At 38.8% G+C, this 12,659-nt stretch overlaps 2 long non-coding RNA genes across 2 annotated transcripts in view; one reads left to right on the plus strand and one right to left on the minus strand.

Annotated features, from left to right (window-relative positions):
- Positions 1-12,423, plus strand: part of LOC135969217 (uncharacterized) — a 73,721-nt gene extending 61,298 nt beyond the window's left edge. The window contains exons 3-4 of the long non-coding RNA XR_010584357.2: positions 7,737-7,836; positions 9,324-12,423. This is a non-coding gene — a long non-coding RNA (uncharacterized lncRNA). The remainder of the gene's footprint in view (positions 1-7,736; positions 7,837-9,323) is intronic.
- Positions 12,217-12,659, minus strand: part of LOC123570907 (uncharacterized) — a 54,836-nt gene continuing 54,393 nt past the window's right edge. Inside the window, exon 3 of the long non-coding RNA XR_010584356.2 lies at positions 12,217-12,354. This is a non-coding gene — a long non-coding RNA (uncharacterized lncRNA). The remainder of the gene's footprint in view (positions 12,355-12,659) is intronic.

Below are 12,659 nucleotides of genomic sequence, written 5' to 3' on the forward strand. Positions count from 1 at the left end.
TTTCAATGTTTTTACATACATACACAATGCATATACTCAAAGTCAGGGTTGTGACAATGCAATTTTGTGGAGTCAAATTTGCCAAAAAAAAAAAAAAAATACAGCACATTAAAACTCTCTGAAATCTCTACACAATTATACTTTCAGTATTAGAAATGATGCAAATATGAAATACATAGCATAGTGAATTGGCACTGTGTGAGAAGGGACACAAGTCGTACATAATTGAATAATCTGAGAAGGCAGATTTCTTGTATTTTTTGCCTGCATTTTCACTTCTATGATCTCTGAAACACTTGCTGCACTTGTATTTAGAGAGTGGTTGTGACCTACACATTTCCTAAGTATATGCTGTCCATTTAAAGCCTGATAATTGCTCAGCTGTTGCAATTAAATTATTTTCTGCTTTTGCAGCACCAATATTAATTAGCTTTTAAACTTTTATCTTTCACCATTAAGTAGCCTTGTATACTTCTCACAGCCTTTTTTACAAAGAAACATTTTTTTCAGGTCTCTTCTATTGTGTCATAAGAAGTACAACAAGAAGGAATGACATTTAGCTTCCCAATACTAAATCTGCATTAGTCAGGGTTCTCCAGAGGGACAGAACTGATGGGATACACATACAAATACTTGAGAGAGAATTTATTAGGGAAACTGGCACCCATGCGTATCTCCTTAAGTCACACTTAATTTCCAAATAAAACCAATAACAAGGTAATAGTTCCACCTAACATGATGCAAGTTATCCTATGTACAAACCAAAAATCACTAATATCTTCCCTAGAATTCAGCTTTCAGTGTTTCAGTATTTGGCATTTTAATCTTTCAGGATTATAATTTTCAGGCTTTTAGATGTTAGGGTTTTTAGACTTTAGGAATTTTGATCTTTTGGGATTCCAACATTTGGAATTATGGCATTTGGAATTGTGTCCTTCAGGATTATGATGATACTGTGTAATAGGTACAATCAATCAATTTAGTGTCTGACAGGATATGGGGAGTGAGCAAGGCCTCCAGAAAGATTCCTAGATATCTAGCTGGAGCAACTCAGTGAAAATGATGCCATTAATTTCAATAGACAATGCAGGGGAAGAGGTAGATTTGGGAGTTATGTGGAAGTAAGGCTGTTTTTTGTTTTGTTTTGTTTTGTTTTTGATGTGGTGACATGGAGGTACCTATTGGCAATTCAGGTAGAGAGGTTCAACAAGAATCAGTTGATGTGTATGGAGCGCAGGAAAGATCATGTCTGAGCTGGAGTTATAGATTTCAGAGTTGTTAACAAGTAAAGAGTAATTGAAGCCATGGACCTGGCTTATTCACCTTTGTATTTCCCACAGTACCTGGGGTGGTGTCTGACACAAAGTATTTGTTGAATATGAAGTAAGAAGATGTCAACCATAACCCCCTTCAAAGGGATGGTATATATAGGACTCCAGGTTGGTGTGCACAGCAGATACACATTAAAAGCTAATGTTTCTTGAGCCCATATTATGCATCAGTTACTTTCTAAGCCTCATGTCTTAATTGTCTTAGTAACACTATGGGGTAAGTATTATCACTATCTCTATTGTTCAAAAGGGGAAATGGAGACACGAGGAGGTCACACAGCAAGTGGTAGAGTTAGGATTTGAATCCAGACAGTCTGAGTGTAGAACGTATTATTTTAACTACTGTTGTATATTTCCACTCTAACTAGTACTTGAGGCCTAAGTTATTGGTTTGTTAATTGGTCAGTGTAGGCTGCTGTTCATGGTTGAAAATTCCTTTTCATGTCTTTCTCCTTCTCTCTGGGTAGCACTTTTACCCCTATTCTAGACATTTTTGTGCTTGCCTCCCAATCCAGCCCATTGTTACTGGGATAACTAGATAACCACATTCAAAGGAATGAAATTAGACCTTGCAATGGTTTGAATGTGTCCCCCAAAAAGCATGTGTTGGAAACTTAATCCGCAATGCAACAAAACTGGGAGGTGGAGCCTAATGGAAGATATTTAGATCATGAGGGTGGAGCCCTTATGAATGGATTAATGCTAATTATAAAAGGGGTTAAGGCTGTAGGTTTGATCTCTTGCTTTCTCTTGCCTTGTCTTGCCCTTCCACTTTCTGTCATGGGATGATATGGCAAGAAAGCTTTTGCCAGATGTCAGCCCCATGATCTTGGACTTCCTAGCTCTCAGATCTGTGAGGAAATAAATTTCTATTATTTATAAGTGATCCACTTTGTAGTATTCTGTTATAGCAGCACAAAATGGACCAGGACAGACCTCTACCACACACTATACACAAAAATTAACTCAAGATAAATTAAATGCTTTTATGCAATAGCTAAAAATATAAAACTCTTAGAAGAAAATGTAGATGTAATCATCATTCTTCTGAATGTCAAGTCCATTTTTCCCAGCACCATTTGTTGAAAGGACTATTATTTTATTTAGTTGTCTTGACATCCTTGTCAAAAGCTTTTCAAAGTCCCTATGAATATCTCACTCCCTAGTTTTAACTTTTAAGATTTTTGGTCACTCTACAGTTTGCCTCAACTGTTGCTCGCCATCTTATGCAGCAGCAGAGTTAATAAACTGCTTGGAATTGTTTTTGATAAATGCCCTCAGGTGGAAGGCTTTTCACACTGGGAGAGTGCTGAATCAGGTTAAAAACACACAACCTTGCAAGTGGCATTTCCTGGGAACCACCAGACAGGTTAAATAATGTCAGTTCTCTGGGAGTAATTCTTGGAAAGAGCTCCAGCTCCTTTCGGCTCTCTCTGGTGTCTGTCAGGCTGTTGGTTTTCACCATGAATGCAGATTATTATTCTTCAAGCCTACCGTTGTGCTAGAGTGTAGGGAATTGGACTAGGACAAGTAAAAACACCACAATCTCACTCTTCTTACTGAGATTCAGCCATTTTTCTTGAATAAATGCACCTCAGATTGCTGTAAACTCTTGGATAATTTCTAGAGTTGTGAAAAATTTGCTTCTGACAATTTTTGCTAGTTTTCTCATTACTTTTATGGAGAAGAGGAGTTTTGGAGATTCCTACTCCGCCATTTTTCCCCTTTACTTTATCAAACATGGTTTCCTTTAGTTCTTTAAACACATTTCTGATGGCAGCTTTAGAGTCTTTGTCAAATCCAACATCTGGGCCCACTCACAGATTGTTTCTGTTGCCTGCTTTTGTTCTATACATATGGTTGACTTTCTTCTGTTTCTTTAGTTGTCTCCTATTTTTTTGTTGAAAATTGGGCATTTTAGGTAACTTATTGCAGCAACTAGATATTGATTTCCCTTCTCTCTTTCCAAGGCTTCTTTTTGCCATTATTTGCTTGTTTAGTGACTTGATTAAACTATTTTAGTGAAATCAATTTCTTCTTCAGTGTGAAGACTTCAGTGTTGATCTTCAGAGAACACAGCCTTGGGCATGTGCACCATCACCCTGGGATGCCAGTGGTTTTATTGGACCTCTCTTTCTCCATCTCTCTGTCAAGCTATGTGCATTGTTTGGAATCATACCCAACTGTGAAGTTTCACTACTTGCTGGGTGATTGCTTTATTGTTTTTGACAAAGTCCTGGGATATAAACTGTTTCACAGATAAATCCAGTTGAATCTAGGACCCTTTTCACAGATAGTACTTGAGGCAAGTCTTTGAGGTTTGTTCAGATCTCAGGAGGGTTCATCTTTGCTGTCTCCTTCTCTGGTTCTCTCTGGTAAGCTAGTATGCCTATGTTTTAAGTTGTTGATCTTAATTAAGAGAATTCCCAGCCTCTCCTTAATTGCTTATCCCAAAATATCCATTGTTTTTGAAAGTGCCCTTAGGTTTGAACTTCTACAGTCTCTTTCAAACAAAGTTATTTACTTTAGGGAGAGCTTCAGAGCTGCTGTCCTTATGACCTGCCTCTGCTGCTGAGCCAAAATCTCTGAGCCACAACTCCAGAGCTGAGTGCAAGGACAGTGGCCCACTTTTCTTGGAATGATATTCATGCTTTATGATGAGGCTGTTTGGCAGGGGCAGTAGACTCTGGTTTTCTCAGCTTGCCTTTCTCAGTGTTGAACCTCTGCCCTATGAGTGAGATGGGGGCAAGGAAAATTAGTGCCTCAGTATTCTTATCCTTTCATAGCTGGGGGTAGAGCCTCTGCCCTATGATTGTGTCTGGGTGGAGAAAGGAATACGTCAGCATTTTACTTGGCTACACTAATCTCTGCAACTCATGGTGAAGTGGTGGGGGTGATGATAAATACTGGTGGCTTGCCCTCCTGGTGAGATATTGAGTCACTTGACTGGGAGCTGAAGGGAGAGGAAGCCTTGTCTTCTTGACCTTATGCACCCAGAATGAAGTTTCTTTCATGCTTAGCTGGGGAGGGGAGATGGAAGGAATGGGTTATGGCTGAAGTGCAACAAACTCCTGCTGTTATTGTCAAGATTTAGTAGATTTTCTTAAATAAATATTTCTTCACTTGCCGTCTTGCCTTAGGACAATTTTGAAAGACTTTTAAATGGTTGTTTGTTTTAAAAATAACTTTTATCAGTTATACTTGTTTTACTTGCAAGTGACTATCTTCATTGTCATATACTTTTTTGATGCCTGCTTTTCTCTATAACCTGAGGAAGATTCTGAATTCCAGAAAAACACCATTTGCAGTTGTCAACGCTGTAATACATTGTGCCTGTATAATATCATCCCTAGACAATGTTCCCAAATAGATATTAAGTTCTTAGAGGAGAAGGACTGGATTTAATACAAACATGACACCCTGTATACTTAATGGACCCAAAGAATTCATCTAAAGAATGATGCACAAACAGTTAGCTGTATCTTCTATTTAAAAATGACCTCAACAATGGAGCATAACTCCCATCCCTTAAGTCTAGGCGCTGTGTAGTAACTTTCTGTACATTATGGAAAGAGGAGAAAGAGCAACCTTACAATGGACAAACTTAAAAAATTTTTTTTTATTTTTTATTATACTTTATGTTCTAGGGCACATGTGCATGACGTGCAGGTTTGTTACATATGTATACATGGGCCATGTTGGTGTGCTGCACCCATTAACTCATCATTTACATTAGGTATAACTCTTAATGGTATACCTCCCCCCTCCCACCACCCCACAACAGGCTCCGGTGTGTGATGTTCCCCTTCCTGTGTCCAAGTGATCTCATTGTTCAATTCCCACCTATGAGTGAGAACACGTGGTGTTTGGTTTTCTGTTCTGGTGATAGTTTGCTGAGAATGATGGTTTCCAGCTGCATCCATGTCCCTACAAAGGATACAAACTCATCCTTTTTATGACTGCATAATATTTCATGGTGTATATGTGCCACATTTTCTTAATCCAGTCTGTCATTGATGGACATTTGGGTTGGTTCCAAGTCTTTGCTATTGTGAATAGTGCCGCAATAAACATACGTGTGCATGTGTCTTTATAGCAGCATGGTTTATAATGCTTTGGGCATATACCCAGTAATGGGATGGCTGGGTCAAATGGTATTTCTAGTTCTAGATCCTTGAGGAATCGCCACACTGTCTTCCACAATGGTTGAACTAGTTTACAGTCCCACCAACAGTGTAAAAGTGTTCCTATTTCTCCACATCCTCTCCAGCACCTGTTGTTTCCTGACTTTTTAATGATCGCCACTCTAACTGGTGTGAGATGGTATTTCATTGTGGTTTTGATTTGCATTTCTCTGTTGGCGAGTGATGATGAGCATTTTTTCATGTGTCTGTTGGCTGCGTAAATGTCTTCTTCTGAGAAGTGTCTGTTCACAATGGACAAACTTGACAAACATTATCTCAAGCTAGTTGATCAAGGTTAACAGCAATAGTGACACGTTATATTAATAGTGTATACTCTTGATATGATGTGAATGAGAATGGCACTTGACCTCTGAGGTCCTCCTGCCAAAAACACATTACCCCAGTTTGGTCATGAAAAAAAATATCAGACAAGTCTCAATTGATGGACATTCTGCAAAATACCTAACCATCACTACTCAAAACTTTTAAGGCCATCAAAAACAAGAAGCAACTAAAAAAACCATCACAGCCAAGAGGAACTTGAGGAAATATTATAGTCAAATGCAATGTAGTATCCTGGAGTGGATCCTGAAATTGAAAAAGGACACTAGGTAAAAACTAAGGAAATATAAATAAAGCATGGACTTTAGTTAATTATAATGTATTATTAATATCAGTTCACTAACTGTGACAAATGTACCATACTAATGTAAGATGTTAATATTAGGGGAAACAGGGTGTTGGGTATATGGGAACTCCTTGTACTATCTTACCAGCTTTTACCAAAAACAGTTCTAGAATAAAAACAGTTTATTTGAAAAAACAGAAAACAAAACAACAAACATCTACTACAAGGAGGCAGGTTTTGTACTGAGCAGAAAAATACTCAGTCGACCTGAGATTGTGTTTTTCTTGAGATCCCTTGTGGAGTGGGGCCCATGGAGACCCAGAGAAAAAGGTAGCTAGGGTAGAATCAGACCTCTTGTTTTTTTGGCCCAATCGTTTCTTTCCTATGAATCTCTCTTAAGGAAACAGCCAGATAAATACACAAAAATGTCCATGCAAATATGGTTACTGCAGAGTGAAATACTGCAACGTCCTAAATGTCCACACTGGGGCGGTATCTCACTATGTTTGTTCTAGAGAGCATCAGTCCAATAAAATGCTCCACATACACAAACAGGAAACGCTGCGTACCATATTCCCTTCGAGAGTCCAATATACATTAGTGTAATAAGGCTCTGAGATGAGTCATGCTAAAAAAAAAATGTAAAGTTCTGTTAGAAATAGGGTTTGAAACTCACAACTATGGATCATTTTTTATACTTTTTTTTAAACAAACGCTGCTAATGTCTTCGCACTTTGTAAATTGTTACACTAAAGGTTGGGTTATATAGATTATGAATTATGTTTCTATTGGGATATTATATAGCAATTAGTGAAATCATGCTTTTATGAGACTAACGAATTGAGAAAATAGTCACAATTTTAAATAAGGAAAACAAGATACACATTTGTATATACAATATAATCTTAATTATTTAATGTTTTCTGTACATAAGAAAAGGACAATTAAAAACTACAAATGATTGTCGCTGGGTTGTGTAGTTATAGGTGATTTTAAATTTCTTCTTTACAGTCCTTTAATTTCATAATGGTTTACAAAGTAAATATATTATTTAAATAATCAGAAAACACATCATAAAGCAATATTTTGTAAGCAAAATCATTCCTACCCCTCATGCAGTCTAAACTTATTTACTTTTTGTTATAAATAAGTATTTGTCAGAATTTCTTTGAAAAAGCCAGATTATATAAGCTCAGGAAAGGGAATGACAGAATGTCTTGGACGGGCTTCATTTAACTAGTGGAGCATTATAAAAATAGAGCATTTCTCTCTTATGGCCCGCAAGGATATGGCCACAGTAACCTGAAGGAACGAGCAGTCCAGGCTGCTAAGCTGATGCTATTTTTTGGCTAATGCTGGACCGTGATGCCCTTCTTTGGCTAAAGCTGTACTGTACCATCTGAGATGGCATTTCCTTACAAATAAATATGTTTCTTCTTGAGAAAGAAATGAACACACAGGGCTTCAGCCTAATTCCCCATGTCAAAATGACCTCCAGAGGACAGATACTTTATCTTCTTGTTTGTGTGCAGGAATTGCTTCCAGGTTCCTCCTATGAGACTCCTACGCTAATGCAAAAATGCTCCTTCTCAGGTGGCTGGAAGGCGAAGGGCTGATCAGGCTGGCCACTTTCAGTGCCTCTCTGTGCAGAAACTCTGGATTGCTGGATAAATGACCTGAAATGCATTTTCAGGTAATCAGTTTCATTCGTAGAAACTGCATTCAGTCAATTTGCAATGTTATCTGATATAATATGATATGACATGACATGTCTGAGAATAAAGTGCAAGATGCTGGAGAATGAGGGAAGCTCAGTAATAATCCTAGTTTTGCTACCAATTCTTTGTGTGATCTTGAACCATTGCTTCCCCTCGCTGGGCCTCAGTTCCCCCAAATATAAAACGAGTGGTTGGTCTATGAAATTGGTTCCCTGATCCAGCTACAATAAAACTTAAACTCCTTACATGAACCCCAGGGCCTTGCATGATCAGGCCTCTGTCTCCCTCTTTGCCTTCATCACCCACTAGTTTCTCCCTTACACTATTCCAACCATACAATAAGGACCTTTGCACTATCTCTTTCCTCTGCCCAGAAGACTATCTCCCAATATCTGTCCCTGGTTTTGTACCTGGGTGTTAGCTAAATGTCACCTCCTCATAAAGGCCTTCCCTGACTACCTGCTATGGTTATGGATTGTTTGTCCCCAGCAAAACTCATGTTGAAATTTGATACCCAAAGAGGCAGAGTTGAGAGGTGGGGTCTACTGGAAGGCGTGTGGGTCATGGGGGCAGATTTCTCATGAATGCCTTAGTGTTGTTCTCACAGTAGTGAGTGAGTTCTTGCTCTTGTAAGACTGTATTAGTTCCCACAGGAATGGATTAGTTCTCCCAAGAGTGGATTGTTGTAAAGCCTGGATGCCCCTCAGGTTTTCCCTCTCATGTCTGCTACCACCTTGACCTTCCCAACCATGTTATGATGCAGCATGCAAGTTATTGCCAGAAGCCAGGGTCATGCCCTTGAACTACCCAACCTGCAGAACTGTGAGATAACTGAATCTCTTTTCTTTATAAATTACCCAATCTAAGGTATTCTGGTACAGTAACACTAAATGGACTAAGACACCAGCTTATGGAATGGTGTCCTGTACCTTTTCCCCCATTACTCTCTTTCCTATTACCTTGTTTCATTTCCTTCCTGAAAATCCTTACTTTAATATTTGTCTTATTTATTTTATTGCTGGCCTATTTATTGTTTGTCTTCCCCCACTAGACTCTGTAGGGAATCTTGTTGATTTTACTCATTTCTACATCCTTTCTGACTAGAAAGATGACTGGCACACAGTAGGTAATTGACAGATATATGTGGAATGATTGAGGAGGCACCTGACACTTGCTTATTTAACAAACACTCTGTGCCAGTCTTTCTATAGTGTTTTGCAGATTTCAATTTATTTAATTCTCATAACATTCCTATATATGAGGTAGACACTACTATTTTCCCACCTTAGAGATAAGGAAACTGAGGCAGAGAGAAGCTAAGTAATTTGCCCATGGTTATACTAACTATTACATTAGTTATGTCTAAACTAATTTGACTAAATTAATTTGGTTACATTAATTGTGTCTTCTAATATTACCAGCAATCCTACAAAATACATACGACTTTTACTTCATTTTATAGACAAGAAAATCAAGACTTAGAAAAATGAAGCAACTGAGTAGGTGACAAAGAAGTTGCTTGAATCCAGAGTGTCTGACTCCAGAACCCTGCTTACTCATGACTGTCTCATAACTGGCCTATGTGATCTTTCTTTTTAAAAATTTGTTTTTATTTCAATAGCTTTTGTGGCACAAGTGGTTTTTGTTTGCACGAATTAGTTATATAATGGTGAATTGTGAGATTTTAGTTTACTCATCACCTGAGTAATGTACATTGTACCCAATATGTGGTTTTTTTAATCCTCCCCCACTCTCCTCCTTCTGAGTCTCCAAAGTCCATTATACCACTCTGTGTGGCCTTATGTATCCACAGCTTAGCTCCCACTTATAAGTGAGAACATGCAGTATTTGGCTTTCTATTCCTGAGTTACTTCACTTAAAATAATGGCCTCCAGCTCCATCCAAGTTGCTGCAAAAGATATTATTTTTGTTCCTTTTTCAGGCTGAGTAGTATTCCATGGTGTATATATACCACATTTTCTTTATCCACTCAGTGGTTGATGAGCACTTATGTTGGTTCCATATCTTTGCAATTGTGAATTAGGCTGCAATAAACATACATGTGCAGGTGTCTTTCTATACAAAGGCCTGAAGGTTAGATAGGGCAGATATTGGGTCCACAGAGGTCATGTAGCAGGCAGAGCTGTATTGAAGTGAAAGGCTGGTTTGCAGGGAAACTGTGGTTATGGGAGGGGGAGCCCTTTTGCCCAGCTCACCCAGAGTACATGCTGGAGTAGGCTGGGCTTCTTTCCAAAGCTGGCTACATCCTGCCTCCCACTGGAGACAGTTCCATTAAGGGGCCAGGCCAAAGGGACATTGCTAAGGCCGAAGGAGCCTAAGTTCCAGAAAGAATTGTTGAGACACCCTGAAACTTTCTCTGCTCCAGGGACAACCATGACCACTCTCAGGTTGTACACCCAGCTGGAGAAACATCATACAGGCCTAGGAAAGGTACAGGAGAGATCCAGAGGTAAGGCCAATGGCTGGGACTGCTGGACAAATAGTCTGCTCTAGACACACTGACAAACTGGAAAAACTTATAACCGCACAGATAACAAAAAGATAACTCCACCCACTGAGCAGACCCATGGAGTGGTCTGGATGGTCAGGCTAGACCCTGGCCAGCCCAAACAAGCCACATAGTCTAGAGAATGTATTTTCTCTCTGTTTATCTTCCCTTTCCCCCCATTGTTCTGCACAAGACCACCACACTGCATAAATCCAGAGTATGTCATTTCATTTCACAGTATATATAAATGGTGCCCCTGGAGTGGTGAGTAATGTATATGGTGGCTCTGGTGCTACCATTCACTTGTGTGTCTTTCTGTGAGTCCATTCTTATTTATCATGTTCAGCTACAGTGGCTACATCCCTCAAACTAGTGGTGTGTAGTGGCAAACAGGTATATGAAAAGTTGCTCAATATCAGCTGGGTGTGGTGGCTCACGCCTGTAATCCCAGCACTTTGGGAAGACGAGGCAAGCAGATCACTTGAGGTCAGGAGTTCGAGACCAGCCTCGCCAACATGGTGAAACCGTATCTCTACTAAAAATACAAAAATTAGCCTGCCATGGTGGCAGGTGCCTGTGAACCCAGCTACTTGAGAGGCTGAGGCAGGAGAATCACATGAACCTGGGAGGCAGAGGTTGCAGTGAGCCAAGATCGTACCACTGCTCAACATCATTGATCACTGGAGCAATTAAAATCAAAACTACAATGAGATATCATCTCACCCCAGTTAAAATGGCTTATATCCAAAAGACAGGCAATAACAAATGCTGACGAGGATGTGGAGAAAACGGAACCTTTGTACACTTTGGTGGGAATGAAAATTAGCACAACCACTATGTAGAACAGTTTGGAGGTTCCTCAGAAAACTAAGCATAGAACGACCATATGATTCAGCAATTTCACTGCTGGGTGTACACCCAAAAGAAAGGAAACCAGTATGTTGAAGAGATATCTGCACTCCTATGTTTGTTGTAGCACTGTTTACAATAGCTAATATTTGGAAGCAACCTAAGTGTCCACCAACAGATGAATGGATAAAGAAAATGTGGCACGTATACACAATAAAGTACTATTCAGCCATAAAAAATTGAGATCTTATCATTTGCAACAACATGGATAGAACTGGAGATCATAATGTTAAGTGAAATAAGCCAAGCACAGAAAGACAAACATCACATGTTCTCACTTATTTGTGGGATCTAAAAATCAAAAACAATGGAATTCATGGAAAGAGTAGAAGGATGGTTATCAGAGGCTGGGAAGGGTAGTGAGAGGGTAACGGGAGGTGGGGATGGTTAATAAGTACAAAAAAATAGAAAGAATCAATAAGACCTACTATTGGATTGTACAACAGGGTGACTATAGTCAATATTAATTGTACATTTTAAAATAATGGAAATAGTGTAATTGGATTGTTTGTAACTCAAAGGATAAACGCTTGAGGGGATGGAATACCTCATTCTCCATGATGTGTGCTTATTTCACATTGCATGCCTGTATCACAACATCTCATGTACCCCATAAATACGTACACCCACAAAAATTAAAAATTAAAACATTTAAATGTGGTCTCTAATATTTAACTAGGTTGAATAATGAGGTTTTTTTCTGTTTTTTCAGCCAATATGTGTGCCAAGCATCCAGTGATCATGAGAAAACAAAGCCTTTTAATTTATAAATGTTGATACTGACAGATTGTAGGTATGAGACTGTAAGCCTTTCTGATCGTTTATTTTCTTATTGTTTGAAAAATTAATCACAGAACTTCCCTATTAGGTGTACTGTCAAGTATGTTTATTGGAAAATTAATAAGTGCATAAAGACATTTATAGCCTTGTATGTGTTTCTGAGTCTACCACAGGTGCAGAACTTTCACAGAAAGTGCTTTCACATTCCCAAACCCATCTTTTGTCATGGAGAGACTGCTCTTTCAGGAATCTGATCGCTCAGAAGTTTGATCATCAGGCTCACTAGGGATAGCACCTGAAAAGAATAAGATTGTTAATTGTATGTACAATGAAATGTCTAAATAAATAAAGCCCTTTAACATTTGATTAATAACTATTAAGATCTGCTGAAACAGGATGTTATGCTGGATGCAGCTTGTTATGAATCACAGCAGTGCAAGAGTGTTTTATACATATTATCTCTTATTTTCCCAATACCCCTGAAAGGAAGGAATGATGATTTCCATTCACAGATGAGAAACCCAAGGATCAGAGAAAGGAAGTGACTTGACTAAGATCCCAGAGTTGGTAAGTAGTAGAGCCAGCAGTTAAGTATTTCCA

Source organism: Macaca fascicularis, chromosome X (assembly GCF_037993035.2).
Source record: "Macaca fascicularis isolate 582-1 chromosome X, T2T-MFA8v1.1".
NCBI classification, from domain to species: Eukaryota; Metazoa; Chordata; class Mammalia; order Primates; family Cercopithecidae; genus Macaca; species Macaca fascicularis.